This window comes from Solanum verrucosum, unplaced genomic scaffold (assembly GCF_900185275.1).
Source record: "Solanum verrucosum unplaced genomic scaffold, falcon-dt-bn FXZP01000153.1, whole genome shotgun sequence".
In the NCBI taxonomy this organism is placed as follows: domain Eukaryota; kingdom Viridiplantae; phylum Streptophyta; class Magnoliopsida; order Solanales; family Solanaceae; genus Solanum; species Solanum verrucosum.
In genome coordinates, this window is record NW_026020426.1 from 2,072,326 (window position 1) to 2,088,066 (window position 15,741).

At 35.0% G+C, this 15,741-nt stretch overlaps 1 pseudogene; it reads right to left on the minus strand.

Moving 5' to 3' along the window:
* Nucleotides 1-10,846: 10,846 nt before the first annotated feature.
* On the minus strand, nt 10,847-14,393 carry LOC125807281 (loganic acid O-methyltransferase-like; annotated as a pseudogene).
* Nucleotides 14,394-15,741: the final 1,348 nt, after the last annotated feature.

The window sequence follows — 15,741 nt, forward strand, 5'->3', positions numbered from 1 at the left end:
GTGGGGTATTGACTTCATGGGTCCATTCCCGCCATCGAGTGGAAACCAATACATTCTTGTGGTTGTGGATTATGTTAGTAAATAGGTTGAGGTGGTTGCTCTTCCTTCCAATGATTCAAGGGTGGTGATAAAGTTCATAAAGAAGCACATTTTCACTCGCTTTGGCACTCCAAGGGCAATTATAAGTGATGGAGGTAAGCATTTCATTAACCATCTTGTTAAGAATCTTCTTGCTAAGTATGGTATTCGTCATAAGGTTGCTACAGCTTACCATCCTCAAACAAGTGGCCAAGTGGAGGTTTCGAATAGAGAGGTGAAACAAATTTTGCAGAAAACAGTGAATGCACAAAGGAAAGATTGGTTCGAGAAATTAGATGATGCGTTGTGGAATATAGGACTACATATAAGACACCAATAGGGACTTCTCCCTATCACATAGTATTTGGAAAAGCATGTCACCTTCCGACAGAATTAGAACATCAAGCTTATTGGGCAATTAAAAGGTTGAATTTAGACCCTAAGCTAGCCGGTAAAAAGAGAGTGAATCAGCTGCATGAACTTGAGGAGTTTAGACTGCACGCGTATGAGAATGCCAAACTTTACAAAGAAAAGACGAAAATGTGGCATGACAAGCACATAGTAGCTCGTACTTTCAATCTGGGAGATAAGGTACTACTCTTTAACTCTAGACTAAGGTTATTCCTTGGAAAATTAAGGTCAAAGTGGAGTGGTCCTTTCGAAGTGGTCAGAATGACACAACATGGAGTTGTTGAACTCAAAGATAAGACTGGCCTTACGGGCAAAGGATGAAACACTATTTCGGTGAAGGTTCAGATCGTGATCGAGAACCTCTTAAGCTAAATAATGAATGATCCAAGTTGCGTCATGTCGCGACGTTAAATCAAGCGCTACATGGGAGGCAACCCATGAACAATATGTAATTGATAGGTAGTTCATTTTTGAATTGTTGAAAATTTTGTTTTAGCATAGTTTCAATTCTTAGAATATAGGTTAGTTATAGCTAGATAGGATTTTCTTTCATTATTTGTAACTTAGTGTGTTAATTAAAAAATAAAAGGGGTCAGGCGCACTAGTTGGCGCGTCGTGCCTGGCGTCAAACGTCAGAGTGCTATCTCAGGCGCGCTAAGAGGCGCGTCGTGCTAGGGGTTGCACGTCAGAGCACCCTCTCATGCGCGATAAGAGGTGCGTCGCCCCCCATCGCGCCACCACCCAGATTTTTTAAAATCCGAGTTTCGACCCAGATACCCGACCCAACCCTCTTTTAACCCTTAAATCCTGCATTCCTTCCACATATTTTCTCAACCCCAACCGACCTAATTCCCAAATTCTCTCCAAATCCTTTTCTTCTTCATCTTCACTCCCCACTTTCCTCCATTAAAAACTCTCCTTCTTTCTCCACCTCTTCTTCTCCCCCATTACTCCACTAAATCTCCAACTTTCCCACTTCTCTTCCACTTCTAAACCATCATTCCCCCACCATTTTTTTCTTTTTCTTTATTCTCCTCACTGCTCTACCCGACCCCCCCTCTAATTTTTCTCATTTTTTCCCTTTCTTTACTTTACTTTTCTTGACAGTTTGAGATGGCTCCAAAAGCCAAAAATGTGGCGGGTTCCAAGCGGAGCAGAAAATGAGAAGCTTCTAGTTCCTCTAGTGGCCGGAAACCAGTGCAAAAATTTGGTAAAAAGGTTGTAGAAAGGTATGGGTGGGAATGGCTCGAATGCCAAATGGAAGCGAAGTATATGTGTGACGAATTTGTGAATGAGGTAAGGTTACAGTCGCAATTTCCTAATATATATCAGATTGTTCATGAGTTGGGTTTGAGGTTTATATTTGACAATCCGGGCGATTGCAATTTGACGTTAGTGAGAGAATTTTATGCTAATTGGCTAACTAAAACAAAATATAAAACTGTGCCTGTTAGGGGGAGAGATGTCAAGTTTTCTGCCTGAATTCTGAATGAGTTGTTAGGAACCCCGAATTGTGACCCTGATGAGTTTAATAACTTGAAGGATAAACCTCCTTATAGGGATATCCGACATACCTTGTGTGGAGTTGATTCCACTGTTAGGTGGGAGCAGAGTAAGGATACTGGGAGGCATAATACCCTCCATTTTGCTAACTTTAATCAGGTTGCTAGGGTATGGCTGAAGATAGTGTGTAGTGTGTTGTTGCCTGCCAAACATTTAACTGAGGTGACAAGAGATAGGGTGGTGTTAGTCTATATGCTGATGAAGGGAATGCCCATTAATGTTGGGGCGATCCTGAGGGAAAACATGATGAAATTTAGGAACAATTTGAGGTGGAGATTCTGTTATGGGGGTTGATCACCCGTTTTCTGAGGGCTGAGGGTATTGAAGAGGAAACAGTGGACATGACCGTGGCTTATCACCCAGATCTGATGGGTAAGTTGGTTGATGTGATCCGCACCAAGGCGCTAGACACGTCTCATGGACATGTCTTGTCTGCCTAAGAGAGGTAAGCCCGTGATGACAGTGTCATGCCAATAGTGTTTGGGATGGCGGAATTGCAGCTGCGGATAGGTGGCCGTCCAGTTACAGATGTGGAGATGGAGACCATGGAGGAGCACTACCCTTTGACTGAGAGTGCAACATTCTTATGCAAAACTGGTCCCGCTTTCTTAGAGCCTTTGGATGATGATGATGAGGCTATTATTGACGAGGCTATGGATGATGAAGAGGATGATGTTGTGGATGAGGAGGATGATGTTGTGGACGAGGAGGTGAATGCCTTGATGGTGTTTGATCACGGTGCGATGAGGCCTAGAGGCCCAAGGGTGTATTCCTCACCTAATACTTTGTTTTAATTGTGCACTGAGGACAATGCTTATTTTTAAAGTGTGGGGTGGGGTAATATGTCTCTGATTGTATATAGTTGTTTACTGCTTTATCGAGTCTAGTGTTAGTTTTTAGTTAAATTTTTTAATTTTTTAATTTTGGGTTCCTCAGCGTTTGTTTTCGGTACTTTTACTGAGGATTGTCCCTTTGAACCGATTAGGACTAGTTTATTGCTTTATTGAGTCTTAGAGTCGTCATAGGAGTGACAGTTCCCAATAATGGATGGATGACGACCGTCTTAAGGGAAAATTAGTCACATAGAAGAGTAGGATTGAGAAACCACCCTTGGCCTTTGGAAACTATGTCCGAAAAAGTCAGCCAAACGTCATGGGTAGTCACAAGTGGAAAAATGCAATAGAGTGTTAAACTTGCAACAAGCATGTGTTCTTAGTTTTGACTCAAAATAAAAATAAATGGGCTTAATTGTGTAATGATACCATAATGCAAGTTGTAGAAGCATGTTGGTTGATATATCTTCATATGTGTCATAATGCCATGTGTGGTGAGAATTGATTTGTTTTGCTTAACTTGATATCCAGAACTTGCCTTGTGTGAGTTGAATTAGTAGCTTGTATGACTTAAGGAAGGTGATTGAGACGAATATTTGAAATAGCCAATACTTAACTCTACTTGTATGCCTACCATTGAAATCATCCATAGTGAAGCCCCTTTGAGCCTTTAGTCTTGTTTATTGAAAAACTACATGATAAGCCGAAACCCGTTGTTTGATACCAAGTCTTTTGATCCTATAAAAATCCTTAATGCACTATGTTAAGAAGAAGGGTTGGAAAATGTTGGTTGATATAGCTAAGGGTGAATTGCTACATTGTGTGGAAAAGAAAATTCTGTTATGACCTAGTCCTTAGAGACAATGTGCACCTCAACTAAAATTGAGGGTGACTGATTTAGAACTATGCTTGAAACATTGTCCTTGGTCCTATCAAGGATAATGTGCACCTTACTCAGATGTTAAAATATAGAGTTTGGATGGCTAGTTCTAAGGCATGAAAAAAAATGATGGAAAAGAAATAAAGGGCAAATATGGAGCAACAAAAGGGATAAATAGTCGTGAAGTGTGTACTAGGAGGAAAGAAAATCTATAATGGAGATTGTTGGCAACATAATGACATGTGCATTAGGGAGGTGTAGTCGCCAAGATGATTCCTAAATATTCCCTCCCTTACCTTAAGCCGACATTACAACCAAATGAAAGTCCTCTTGATTCCTTGAGAAATATGTGCGAAAGTAATACTACACTATTGGCAAGCTTATGGTATGTTGAGAAAAGTAAGAACTTCTTTTGAAAGGGTGAGTTGATTGTTTGAAAAATAGGCCTTGTTGATAGTGCAAATTGCTTGAGTAAAAGGCTTTACTAAACAGAAACAAGTGAGGGCATTCATGGCATGTATACGATTATCTAATTGATGTGTTTGTATGAGTTTGCATTAGCCCAGAAAAATAATAAAAGGGTCATTCTTTGAGCATGTGTTTTACTTGGTATAAATGTTGTGAATTGTTGCATCCATTGTGAACTACAAGATCATGATTGAAAATGTTTGGTTGATTTTAAGGTGGGTTGATAAGTCCAAGGGTGGTGAAAAAGATTTTATAGTCTAGAGATTGTTTGAGGACAAACAAAAGTCTAAGTGTGGGGTAGTGATCTTAGGCATATTTATATGCCTAAGTTGTCTATATTGACCCATGAATTGATTAGATTAAGGAATGATCTTTAGTTGTTAACTTGATTTTTGGTATAACTTGTGATAATTGTGCACTAACACACATGATTAGTTGTTTCAGGAGCACTCGAAGGAATTGGAGTTGGAATGAAGAAAGAAGGAGCAAAGATGTGCAAGAAAATGGCCAAGACAAAAACTACCAGTGGTTGGCACACTGGTTTGCGCGGTGCGCCACTGGTGGTACTTCAGATACCCTCCTCAGGCGCGCTGAGAGGCGCAACGCGCCAAGGAGAGGACGTCAGAGTCAAGTGAGAGGCGCGACACGTCCATCTTTTGCCATTTTGCCAAGTTTTAAACATTAAGTAGGATTCCTAATTTGAGTAGTATTTGTTCCCAACTTTTCCTACTATTATAAATAGATCCTTAGGGCTCCACAATCGTGTTCAACTTTTGATTGAGTGTGCAAGATCAAGAATTCAAGTTTGTAATAGGTTTAATCCCTTAACTCTTCTATTTTCCGGAATTTGCATGAACTATTGTAATTTCTTGTTTTCTAATAGCATGAGCGGCTAAACACCCTAGTTCTAGGGCTGTAGCTGCGAATTGATTATTGATTATTTAAGGCTTGTTGAATTAAATCTTGGTTGTCATTATAAGTTACTTCTATATTCTTATTTTAGTATTTTATGCTTGCGCACCATAAGATAAATTTAGTGTCTAATCTTAAAATCGAGAGAGGAGAGATTAGATAGACTAGAGAATATAGAGAGCTCGGTCCACCCATTAGATTGAGGTGATTAGTGTTCAGGAGTGACACCCAGACGAACACTTTGCTTGGTTATGAAATAGGATGAAATCTTAATGCTCGCCAGTTAGTCTATCTATCCCCGCTCAACGATGTAGTTAGATAGCTAACTGGGGTAGGCGACGAGAAGTGTATAACCCGGATCATACTATCAACCCTATAAACCAGTAACTTGACAACTGAAATTAATTCTAAGCTAATATTATGATACATGATATTCAGTATATGTTGCAGCCCTGGAATTGCTTTTAGCTTGCTTGAAACATTATATCAAAGTTGTTCACAATTAGTTACGTTTAATTAGTGCATAATTATTAGTAGATAAAAAATAAATCATCAACTCTTGAAAAGGTTACTTTCTACTTTTAGTTGTAGAATTAAGTGAATATAAGTTGATCATAAGTCCCGTGGGAACGATAACTCGTTTCTTTAAGAATCTATATTACTTGCGCGACCACGTACACTTACGTGTATATTGGGGAGCAACAAAAGCTAAGGTAAGTGTTTGTTTCATATTCATTTCAAGCTTATGTCATTTAGTTTTCCCCTCGCATACTCGTACATTCAATGTACTGACTCCATTTTGCCTACATCATTTTATGATGCAGACACATGTAACCAAGATCAACATCCAACGCCTCGTTGACCCAGTTGAGTTCAGAGTCAGTTGGTGAGCCTCCTTGCTATCCGAAGGACTCCTTTTACTTTATTTTTAGTATTTCAGTTGTTAGGATGATCTGGGGTCTTGTCCCGACATCCCTTTTTGTTTTAGAGGCTTCATAGACGAGTAGCTATAGTTCTTTAGTCTTTCCATTTTCAGTTGTATATGTTTAGGATTTGAATTGCCATTTTGGCTAAGTTTAATATTTCTTTCAGACATTGCATAAGTTATTCTTTTGAGACTATTTCTTGTGTTTAAGTCTTCCGCTGAGTAAGTAAGCCATACCAAGGGTTCACTTGAGGCCAACAATGGTTCTCGAGTGCCAGTCTAGCCAAGGGTGTAGGCTCGGGGAGTGACATCAATGATTATATTATAATATGATTTTGAAATTTTTTGAGAAAGAGTTTTCAAGTATGAGTATAAGGGGACTATGTATTTCAGAGCCATTAATTTTTACATTGATAAAAGAGAAACTGAGATTTCTAAATGAGTTATGAGTTCAAAAGATATTTCGAGAATAGTTACCTCTTTTAAGAGGGTAGTTTGAGCAATTATCTCAAACCAAAGGAAGAGTTATGTTTTTAAACATATGAGCATGAGTATATATTATTAGGAGTAGTATTGAGCACCGATATGGGGATGAGTTCAGACAACTCAAAGTCCTCATAAGCCATGTATACTAACATGGGTAAAGGGTCATACTTTTTAGATGATTCCTTATTGCTTTTTAAGCATAGCTTAGTGGATCCACTTAGTTTAGGATGTTTTATACACCAGCAAGGTATAGGACAGTTTTGGCAGCGTGGGTGAGACGTTGTATCATCACGTAGCCTATAGTGATGGTTGTCGGTTAGAGAATCTCCCAATAGAGTTTAAGTGTATTTTTATATATCACTTGTTATGTTGAGTTCAAAGATGAGAAAGTATTTTGTAAAGCTTTAAATTATTTAACTCCCTTATTTCTTTACATTCAGCTTGAGTACATTGTTATCTATCGCAGTCCTTTCTTTTAGTTATTTGTTATTCAACTATATTACATACTCGTACATTCAATGTATTGATGTCATTCGACCTGCATATTTTAATGATGCAAATACTGGTTATTAGGATCCTCAACAAGAGTCTGTTGAGATCACTTCATCCGCTCGTCAACTTTCGAGTGAGGTCTCTTTGCTTTCAGAGGACTCTAGTTTTATGAGTTGCTAGTAGTAGCTCGTTTGAGGAGTCGTGGGTCTTGTCCCAACACTCATCTTTGTATAGTAGATGCTTCATAGATAGACAGTTTTGGAGAGTCTTTCAATTTTAGATGTTTTATTTAAAACTTATATTTCTTACCCATTATATTCAGAAAAGTTTTGAGATTCAGTAAACTGTTTTTAAATATTTCTTTCAATTTGATGCTTATGTATGCTCAAGTTAGTCTTCCACTTGTAGTCAGCCAGGATGAGGGTTCGCTTTGGGACTAGGAATGGTTCTTGAGTGTCGGCCACGTCTAGGGTGTAGGCTCGGATCGTGACAAAGATATTCTCAATATTAGCTTTCTGGCTCATATTTGTCCTTTCTTTTAACTGTTTATCTAAAGTAAAATTATTAAATATTTATTTATTATGTTATCTAATCTGATTGACTCAAACTTTAATCCTTATCAAATAAATAATAAAAAGGGAAACTTACATAAATCTCACTAATTTAGAAGCTAATTATTTAGATACACTCTAGTTTGCAATATTACGTATCTTTCTAGATTTTGGTGTGTCAAAATATGTTCAGATATGTCCGGATACATGTGTCTCAGGATACATGGGGTCTAATTTGTTCTAGATGTGTATCTAAGTGGATTCATATGTATCTGGGATACATAAAAAATCTTTATTTCCTCCCACGCCTCTTTCCCATCTCGCTCACTACTCTCTTTTGGAAACCAGATACATGTGAATCACACTAGATACATACCGATACATGTATCTAGTGTGATTCGCATGCATCTGGATACATAAAAAATTTCGTTTGCCTCCCTCTACATCTCGCTCGCCTCTCTCCCTATTTTAGTGTATATGGTAGCAAATATACATGTATCTAAGTATATCTTTCTCAATATATGGTAGGAAACTCTAATTAGTGGTAAGATACGTAATATTTTGTAAGTATAGGCGATAATAACATAGGGAAAATTTCATAAATAGCTTATATGTGAAACATAATCGGCCTCCTTAACTAGAGTTTGTATATTTATGTAGTGTAGCTATAGTTTTAATAACTAAACTGATTCACGTTTGTATAATTCAGATTTTTTAAAATAATTAATCCGACAGTTTTAGTCACAAAAAAGGAAAACAATCCCTTAGTTCATGGTTATTGTATCTAAATAGAATTTCTTACCTAATGTGACTTCTTCTTCTTTTTTATGAAAAAAACATGACTAATTATGTTCATGATATCGAAAATTCTTCAGACTTAAGAAAACAAATCCTTCGATTTCTCTCTTGCTTATACAACTAAAGGTAAACACAATAATGTATTTATTACGTTATTTTTAAGCTTCAAATTCCAAGTTTAAATAAGTTTGGTTTCAATTTATGATTAGTTTATTAATATGATATGAAAATGGTTGGTATGTAAATCAATAGCTGTTTGCTGAATAAGATATATACAAACAACAAATTTCATTATACAAAGTTGTGGGAATTGTATAATTATAACAGTTATAACGTATAATTGTTGTTTTATACAAATGTGTCTTAAAATTATGAAATATTTTATACAAATAAAGCATAGTATAAACCAACTACATATACATATAAAAAATACCTAATAAATTTAGTTATAAAACTATAAAATATTGGACTTGTGTAGCTCTAACTTTAAAAATTGTAAAATTATTTATTTATACAAATATTGTTTACAATTATGTAATATATAGATACAAATAGTTCATATTTCAACCCAGTTGTTAACTCATATACAAACAGACTACTGAATTAAATTATACATATACATATAAAGAACAAAAAAGCAATATCTCAAAATCTTTTGCTTCATGTTGATCCATTGCACCATAATCATCTTCCTCATGTGTTTTTGAGTCATTGTTACTTGAATTATTTTTTTTTTGTTTTCAGCAGTCATCAACTCAGGCTGATTTCGTCTATTTTCCTCTTCTCTTTTTTTCTTTGCATTTTTAGTTCCAATTTCTGAATGATTTGTTGAATCTTGATGGGTGATACCTCTTTTTTCCTTTTTGATGGAGACTGAAATCCATGATTTGACTTTATATGATGATTATACTGAGATATTCAAGATTATGGGTGGAAACATATGTAACAATGGAAAAATTCAAAAAACGTTATACAAATACAAAAACAACTGGCAAGAGGTTACAAAAATTTCCAAAAAAAACTGATTGGAGGTTACCTGGATTCGATTTTTTTGTTTAGTAGGGATGAATGAAATTTTCAAATTTTGAATTCTGATGTGGTTGAGTAAATTTGGGGAAATTGAGAGAATTTAGGAGCTAAATAAGTGGGTGTGATAAGAGAGGGTATTGTGATTTGTATAAAAGTAGAAAAAAAAAGATGACGTTTTGATACAAAAACGTGGGATCCGACTACAACCATTTTCTTTAACTATAACCATTTTATATAATTAATTTCATCTATAGTTATGGAGCATAATTAATTACTAAATGTTAGCTTAGTTACAATTTTCCCAATAATATAGATAGCAATGAAGTATGTCTAATTATGTAGTTTCTCTTAATAAAAACCACATGTGATTCATATTTTGACCCAATATGCTTGAAAAAAATATTCAAAAAAATTATTAATTTCATGATATCTTTCTATTGACCTATTTTATATCAACACCCAACTTGTCATGACCCAACTCATAATTGGGGATTCTACTAACATCCATATTTGCACCGTCTGATTGCCTATTAAAAGAGGATGATTATTTAATTACTATAAAATTTCTATCAATTATCCGATTGTCTTGTTCATACCTTCTTTTTATTCCTTTTCTAATATCTTATTCTTACTTAATATACCAGGGACTCAAATTTGAAACAAACTTACATGTTTATATTCTTTTTAATTTGTGTTATTATTATAATGGGGTGGGGATAAGAGAAAAAGTTTATTTTAATTTATTTTTGAATTTTGGGTACACAAAAAAATGCAGTAATAATACGTACTTGGTTGCTTAATTAAATCATCTTTTATTAAATTAATCATTTCGATATGAATGTCCTTGTTATTTTCTTCCCTTTTCTCCCTTGTTTTTGTCATAACTTGAAAAGAAAATTAATTTACTATAGAACCCAAAATGAGACCAATCATATGAACTCATATATCAAATTATTTTAATGGAGAGGGACCTAAAATATTCTTAAACTATGAGATTTGATATAATATTATCCTCCATCCATCTTATGAGTGTGGACATATAAATAAGAGTTGTTTTCAGTCAAAAGATTGATATCAAGGGGTATTTGGGGGCCAGAAGATGGACAAAGAATAGTTTTGTACCAATTCAAATAGTTGAAGAGTATTTTAAGCCCTTATCCGTTTTAATTATTCAAAATCAAAGCCTCACTTAATTTGGATTAAATTAAATAGAGAGTGAAATGTATTATTCAAAACTTCTTAATCTTCTATATAATATATAAAATAAATCTCCCCCGATCGTTGTCATGCTATTAAATATATGATCATAACATCAATACGGATGTTTTGACACCCATAAGACGGACCAAAAACGAGTCAAAAGCAAAATTATGAAATTCACACCTGAAATTTTGAAATTGACTCTGTCAGTTAGTTCCATTTATCTCAAGGAACTTTTTTCCTGAAAATGGGAACATTCCAAGCTCAGAAACTAATCAAAACAGCTCATGCAATAAAAACAACCAAAAATCACCATTATAGAGGTATGAGAGGTATTTTGGGATAAGAATTTACCTTTAAAACAACCCCCCCGATGATCCCAATATGTCGCCTCAACAAACAAATAGAGCCAAATATCAGCTCAATAAGAGCTCTAAAACTCAATTTATCGAGTTCACAATAATGCAATTGTGACTGAAATTCGGGACAAGTCTTTTAAATAAGACCAGTTAAATTAATTCTGCGAATGCGGGCCCATGGCCGCGATTGCGGTAGCCAACAAACCTGGGTCAACTCTGCCCTTCTCCGGGAACGCGGAACAGGCTCATGAACACGTAGGGTCAGGGACCCACACCTCTGCGAATACAGGACCAGACTCGTGAACACGGAGACCAATGTCATTGGCCTTCGCCAACGTAGTGCTAGCGCACGAACGAGCAGCAGAAATGGGGCTGCACCAACAAGTGTTGCTCCAGCCCATACTTGGAATCGGCAAACTGCCCCGACGGGGGGCTTGGGATCCATTCGAAACCCTGTACAGGCAAATGAACTATGCTCTCCCACCAAATTTGGCATTCTGGACTCAACGGTGATGTTGAAACTTCCAATGGGGGTTACTCGACAAAAAGTGGGTCCCAAACTCAAACTCTGTTTTAAGCAAAAAATCATGAGATGGCTCGAAATGGGCCTGGAAGCCTCGAGATCCGCACCAAAGGTCATTCTAGATCAAACTCAACGCGTTCAAGGGCTAACGAAGTCGCTATAATGTATTCTAAGGCCGTCTACCTGAGGTTTTGACCGAAGTCAACTGTACAAGGATCAGAAGCTTGAGAACACAAACCTCGCATAAAAACCAAATGAATGACTGATACCAACTGTTATTCCTAGTAAATCATAAATGATTTGGGATCTATATAGGAAAGCTGTAAACGTCAAAAAGAACTCAATAAAGAGGAAATGACATGAAGGGACATTAAAATGCGATGTATGCTTTAACTATTTCATGTCGCTATATTTCTTCAAATATACTATGAAGATAATGATGAAGAGAACATAAATAAAACATGCAACAATATGGAACATTTCAATAAAACTAGTTGTTTAAACACAAACTTATTTGAAACAATTGATAGTCGATAGATACAAAATAGGTCATTGATGCTTCAGAGACAAGATAAAGATATATGGAAGGCTTTACAAGTTGATTTTACTTTTTAAAACTAGAAACAACTGCCTTGTAGTCTTGCAATATTCATCTTCCATCCATGCAGAAATCTCTTCGATTTTTTCCAAAGTCCTCTCAAACATTTCATCTGCAATTTTACTTCCAAAATGTATGGTGAACATTTCTTCAGAACCAGCTCTTATGTGATTGATGAAACTATTTGCATCAATGCCTGACTGGGGATTTGCCAGCTCCATTCTTTCAATGCTAAAACATCCATTTTTCTCTACCACTTTAGTCATGTCTTCAGTAGAGGGAAAATATACTGGAAAATTGAATGAGTCAACCAGAGATTCTTCTACAATTCCCTGTATGAAAAAGAAAACGTGTCACATAAAATGGAATAGAGGTAGTGACAGAGCTAAATGTGGGGGTTCAATTGAATCCCCTAATCGAATTTGCAATTTTTTGAATTCACTTATTAGGAGTTTTGACTCCACAATTGAATAGAAGATCCAAGATATTTAACATATACTCTAGTTCTTTCGTTTAAAGTGTCTTACCTTGACTACGACATAAGAGTTTAAGAAAGTAACATAGACTTTTGAATCTTACAATTTTAAACTAAAAATATACATAAATATACCAAAATTTCATATTGTGATCTTAACCATGCCTTATAAAATGTTATAATAGAAGAGTTTACTAGATTTAGACGATGCCTTTTTATTTAAAGACAAAAGAACAAATGAAAATAAGATGGCACATAAGTTGAAAGAGAGAGAGTATAAGGTTATGAGTCGCTCACCTCATTGACCATATCAATAAGAATAGACTCAAGAAATTTGAGCATCCTATATGTCAACTTATAGTCTTGTCATGTGAGATCGACGTCATAATTACAAAATTACAAAATTTAGAAAAAGTAGCATAACATTTTTCTCTCTTTGAAAAACAAACTAAAAAGGAATTAGGATATAAATAAATTGAAACAGAGAGACTATAAGGTTATGAGTGGCTGACCTCATTGACCATATCAATAAGACTAGACTCAAGAAATGTGAATATCCTATATCCAATTTTGGAGTACTGTATTTCACTTGGAATAGCTGGCAAAGCAAGAACCATTAAGCCACCAGGAACAATTTCCTCTGCCCTTGCACTCAAGAATACTTCCATATCTTTGTGAAATTGAGCAACATAAGCATTCCATACTTCAATAGAAGCACCATCATAATGAATTCTTCTTTTATTCTTCATATCTTTTGGCATTTGGGACAACCATTGTAACGCATAACAAGAATACGCGATATGAAGAGAGCACGAGGGGAACAATCGTCCATAGAAAGAACCGGGAATTGCAGCTGCAAAATATGGCTTCTGATCGGAAAATAGTGATTTGAATAAGATATTGAAATCGTTCGTGATATGATCGTTGAAGAAAACTTGAAATTCGATTTCAGATTGAGAATGGTATTTATCTTTTATGGCCTCTACAATATTTTGCATTGCAAAAAATGTGTTTGGTCCAACTGAACATCCCAGGTCTACAATAAGAAATGTTTTGGTTTGTATATCGAAATTTTCAATAATTGCCTCTCTGATCATCCCTTTTGCATTATCTGCAGCATTTCTCTACAAATAAAATAAAATAAAAGTTTATGTACCATTGCAAGAAGTAATACTTGATGACTTTTATACATAATATAATTTTTCGATAAACAGTTCAATTCACTCAAGTCTATAGGTGATTAAAATGCTCCATATTTTCCTCTTCTACTTCTTGCTTTACATGAATTTAGACACATAATTCTACCTAAGTTCAGCACAAATTTATGTAACATAGGCGAGTTTGGAGCTCAAAATAATTACTTCACGTGTCTCAATTTTTGTGACATACTTTTCTGTTTAATTTGAAAATCGATCTTGATATTAGTCTATTATGTTCAAAGTCGAAGCGTGATGCTAATAATAAAGCAACAACTGGTACTATAAAGAAGTGGTCAAAACTAGAGAGTCTTGACCGATTTGCAGATCATATAATGTAGCTGAAAATGAAAACTGGAATTTTGAGATGTTCGTTCAAATAAGAAAAACTGAATGAAATTCATAAATGTCTTAATTTTATTCTCTTTTTTTTTTCTCATTTTTCCTCCAAAAAGAATGATACCATTATATATTAAGAAATAATTTAACTTCAAAATTTTAAAAATCTCCTTAATGAAAATATATATATAGCTACAAACTATATATTACCTGTAATAAGGAGTTTTTAGTGTCTAGATACACCTTCACCACCCTTCATGGGGAAAAATCGTGCCATTGAGGAATTTAAGATCTTTTAATTTTTTGCTTACAGACTTAATTTGCCAAAAGAAACTGCAAATATATATATATATATATAACAATTTTGCAAGCAAAGCCTTATTTATGTGCAATTAAAGACAATAATTTTGATATAGACATAAGATCTTATTCTTGATATGTTTAATCAACAGATTGCTTAATTATATTGATATATTTTCTTAAAAAATATATGTGATTACATGATGATTAAAACAATATACCCATAATCAATATTTAAATGTAACAATAATATAATACAACCACCTAACTTATTGCGCTAATTTACTTTGGTAGGCGTGCATATTAGATCTTATGATAACTTTTTTTTTTTAAAACCAAAATTTTGGTCCAAGTGTTTTAAAGTATATACAGTAATATGTTATTACAACAGTATTTGTTTGTTGTTTTTTCTAATAGTAGTTATTTGTATGTAATAGTGTAATTTTTCATTTTAATAAGGGAAAACGCATAAGTACCCCCAACCTATGTCCGAAATCTCAGAGACACACTTATACTATACTAAGGTCCTATTACCCCCGAACTTATTTTATAAATAATTTTCTACCCCTTTTCGGCCTATGTGGCACTATCTTCTGGGCTCAACGCGTGTTGACAATTTTTTCAAGCTATCTGGTTGATAGTGCCACGTAGGCCAAAAAGAGGTAGAAAATTATTTATAAAATAAGTTTGGGGGTAATAGGACCTTAGTATAGTATAAGTGTGTCTCTGGGATTTCGGGTATAAGTTGGGGAGGGGGTACTTATGCATTTTCCCTTTTAATAATGTCAGGAAGTCATGTCCTAGTTTTTAGGGGTAGCTATCTTATAAGTTATGTATTTAAACTCTATGTTAATGCCAGAAAATCTAAGTAGAAAATAATTTAAGTTTTTGAGTACTTTAACTCAAGAGATTAGAGACGAGCCAACACCATAGGTCATAGAAAGAAAATATCATATTTATCTTGCAGTGTCCTATAACTAGATCCATAACAGAGTAGCAACTTGATATCAGAGACAAGAGTTATGAGAAACCAAATTCAACATCAACTGACACATTTAATAAACTTGGTCCAAGAAGCCAATAATTAGAGGGGCAACTATTATGCTTCTAATTATTTGAGAGCATTGATAATGCCATTACTATAAAAAAAAAAGGTGCATGGCATAGTAAAATTGGGGCTAGGTTATTTATTTAAGGAACAAAAATGAAGATACATTCTACAGAGGAATCACTATTGTGATAATATAAGTTTAACAGTGTAAACTGTCACGACCCGAGCCTACACCCTGGATGTGGCCGGCACTCGAAGACCATTGCTGGTCCCC